This window comes from Corylus avellana, chromosome 1 (genome assembly GCF_965113065.1).
Source record: "Corylus avellana chromosome 1, dhCorAvel1.hap1.2, whole genome shotgun sequence".
In the NCBI taxonomy this organism is placed as follows: Eukaryota; Viridiplantae; Streptophyta; class Magnoliopsida; order Fagales; family Betulaceae; genus Corylus; species Corylus avellana.
Window position 1 is genome coordinate 41,827,778 of NC_142490.1, and position 3,999 is coordinate 41,831,776.

Here is a 3,999-nt window from a genome sequence, read left to right on the forward strand (position 1 = left end):
AAGTGTTCTACAATCTATAGTGATGTCTCTAACGTACAGATTTGAAAGAACTTGACGGTGGTGTTTTATTACAAGAACAAAACACATATGCCCACAACCTAAATGCTCTTTGATGGAGAATATATATAAGAGAGAATTGAAAGAGATTCAAAATTTCTGATTCTGAAATGAATAAATAAATCTGTAGTTTTAACTTCCATCCCATTGGTTATTTATAAACAACCAAAAGACACAACTCTTGGTTATGAAAGTTACTAATTTCAAGAGATACAACTCTTAGTTTTATATGGACCAACTCCACCGTGGGTATATTGAGGTCCAATTACTAACATCTTCAAATGTTGGGTGTGATGAAAACACAAAATCTCGTGGAATCTCAGACCACCTACCCCTGGGTTTCATTTTTCGGAGCAAGTATACATCCATATCCTCACTTTCAACCTCATTGTTCCCCTCCAACACTTTCACTGCTTGTCTCATTGTTGGCCGGGAACTTGGGTCAGGGTAAGCACACAACAAGCCCAACTGAAGCACCCTGCCCACTTCTTCCTCATCAAACTCGCCTCTAGCCTTCAATCTCTCATCAAGAGCATTCAATAATTGCCCTTGTACCATCAATTGCCATGCCCAATCTACCAAAGCTGGCTTCCCTACCTCTATAGGCCTCCTCCCACACATGACTTCTAAAATCAAGACACCAAATCCAAACACATCGGTTTGAGCCGATGCCCGTCCGCTTCTAATCACTTCTGGCGCCAAATATCCAACGGTCCCAATCACCCTTGTCGTGTTAGGCATTTGTCCATGGTCGTGCATTCGGGCTAATCCGAAATCCCCTAGCCTTCCATTCATATCCTTGTCAAGTAACACATTGCTAGCCTTAATGTCCCTATGAAGGACTTTGGCTTCCCACCCCTCGTGTAAGTACAAGACTGCAAAAGCTACATCTTTCAAAATCCTTATCCTGTCTTCACAGCTCAACATCATCCTGTCATCACATTCAAACACCCACTTGTCCAAACTCCCATTTTCCATATAGTCATAAACTAACAAGAAGTTGCCCTTCTCTCTCTTGCACCACCCTCTCAACCCCACCAAACTTCTATGCTTCAATCTTCCAAGGCTTGAAATTTCAGCCAAAAATTCTCTCATCCCATCATTTTCATGCGAAATGCATTTCACTGCAATCTCTGCCCCTCCTGCTAAAACACCCTTATAGACCTTCCCATTCCCTCCGGTTCCAATCACATTTTCTTCCGAGAAATCTCTTGTGGCCGCCTCAATTTCGATGTAAGTCATTCTGTGTGGCCAATACTCCAATTCCCATTCCTCCATTTCCTCTCTCTCCCTAGCTCTCCTTCGCTGCCTCTTGATCCAAAACAGAGCAAACAGAGCAGAAAGACAGACAACGAAGAAAACTCCCACTGTGATTCCTGCAATAAACCCTTTTGATCGAAATATTGACTCCTTTGGAAGAACAAAAGATGGCAAACCTGTGGTAACCAACTCTTGGCTTAACGAAAAGTTGGAATTACTAAAGCTCCAAGCCAAAATCCTGTGGCTTTCAACTAACTGTCCGGTAGCACTAGTAAAGCCAACATACATTTCATCCTCAAACACCTCAGAAAGGTCAATAGAAGCATTCAACAAAGGCTTCAGAGGTCTTTTCATGCCTGCCAGAGCCACAGTAACATTAATCAAAGAATCTGAATAATCAATCCAAACTTGGTAATTTTCACCACTGTTGAGCTTCAATTCCTTGAATGACTTCTCATCATCAGCGTTGCTGCTGTTGTCGCTTCTTTGGTTGTCGGGCCAGTACCCGGCATCGTGTGATGCGTTTGATTTGAGGGAGTTTATGTCGATTCCAACATGGTTGGCGCTTATGTCATCGAATTCTACGTTCTTAAACACATCTAACTCGACACCGAAGACATGGTTATTGGGATTCCCATTGTTGGTGAAGTTGAGAAGGCCTAGATAATTAGCTGGGTGCGCGCCTTCGATGCCCTTAACGGGCACAAACATGAAAGCTATGCCATGCCTAGCGGGAGGATTATTCTTGTAAGAAACCATAGAGAAGATGAAAGAAGTTGAGAAAGGATACACATAAGAAGAGTTTGGGTTTTTAGCGGGGATCTTTTCTGGGTAAATTGCCCGGCCGATTGAGTAATAAGTTCTGTTAGTGAGCATTAGAATACGAGATTCAACGTCGGCCAGGCCATAGAGTAACATATCGAAGGAGTTGAAACCATTGAAGACGAAATCAACAGCCGATATGGATTGGAAGAAGAGGAAAAAGGGCAGCAGAAAGCATAGTAGGAGAGGCTGTTGGTGTTTACGCTCCTCCATGGGGGATGATAACTAGAAAAATGGAAAGAGAGACGAGCAGATGGTGTTGGATTGAATGAGGAGTTGTTGAACTTTCTTGGTCACCTTGTAGATATTCCTTGCACTTGATTTCTTTTGTCAGAAGACAGGTTGCCGGGTCGTTATCTATCAACATTTTCATAGCAGATTTATCAACTGCTGTGAATGGAGAAAAAATTGTTAGGTGTGACTTACTTGCCACCCATCAATATGGTGGGCCCAGCGTGCAGTGGCAGAGCCACATTTAATTTAATTTAATTTGTTTTTAACTCAAAGCATCTTCAAAATAAAAAATAATAAAATAAAAAAATAACTTATTTTTACTATTTTATTTACCCATTACCCAAGATACAGTAACCATTCTACCGCATTCTCATTTAATCCACGGTAATGTAACCCATTGCAACCCTTTTTGTGCACTGAAAAAAAAAAAAAAAAATTCTCTAAGACGCTCTCTCTCAGACTCTCTAGTCTCTTCGTAAAGTGCAGTTCTAAACATTTTTTTTCTTTGTATTTCTGTCTTTTTAATATAGTGTCGATATGTTATATTTTTAATATATCAATTTGAGCACATATTTGAAACTTTTATAGATATTTTGTTGGATGCATATATTATGTGAATTATCAAATTTTTAAGGTGAAAATTTTTTTTAAGATGTTAAAAAAATTATAACGGGACCTCCAATATAAAATGGTTGAATCAGCCACGGCAGGCGTGTACCTTTTACTTTTCCTTATGGGTGTTGGAGGCTCTTCTACGACTACTACTTGGGTTTGTAGTCCTTTATTGACTTGTATTGGACTTTGTTGTTCAAATTGGATTTGGATTCCTTACGGACCTTACCTACAGCAACTGACCTCTATGCTTATAAAAGCATGCTTTGGTTCTCTTGTTTTGTGTGCTTAAAAGGAGTGCGGTGGTAGCAAGCCGCACAAGTGCAAAACTCAAGCACCAACGAAACATAAAACGGAGGGTGTGTCAAATCGTGAATATATGTGAGCACCTAAGGGTAAGGGTGGAGAAAAAGAGAGAATCGGAGAAAGTGTGTGCAAGGATAGCAAGAGTGTTTTTTCCTCTTGGTGGTTTTTTGGGAGCAAAAAATAAGTGATTAGAAGAAAATGTGCTGAGAGTGAGAGAAAAAAATAGAAATAAGCCGCCATTTCTTCCAATAAAAGAAGAGTTTGTATATCTGTCTTTTGTATTATATTTTGAGAATAATCTTTCTTGTGTAATAGTGAGATTTGAGTGTATTAGAGTTTTGAGATCTGAGTAATTTTTTCGCTACTATTTTTATACTCTATCTTTTGATAATGAATTTTTTCTGGGTCGTCTCTACTAGTGGATGTAGGCTTATTAAACCGAATCACTTAAATCTTTATGTCGTGTGTGATTATTTATTTTTGTTATTTCACATTCTTTTTATTTTTCCACATTTTACGAGTCTTGAAAAATATGATTAATTTCCTAACAAAAATAGGATTGAGAAGCGAATGAGATCGAGTGTAGAAGAGTCAAAGAAGGGCTACAGAATTGCATGATTTAATTTGTCTCCAAAATATAATCCAGAATCTCCTGAATGTTTTTAGCCAATCCAAGTTGCATGCATTCTCCAAGATATGACAGAATAA

The 3,999-nt window shown here is 39.2% G+C and overlaps 1 pseudogene; it reads right to left on the minus strand.

Moving 5' to 3' along the window:
• Positions 1 to 282: 282 nt before the first annotated feature.
• LOC132172015 (L-type lectin-domain containing receptor kinase VII.1 pseudogene) lies at positions 283 to 2,369 on the minus strand (annotated as a pseudogene).
• Positions 2,370 to 3,999: the final 1,630 nt, after the last annotated feature.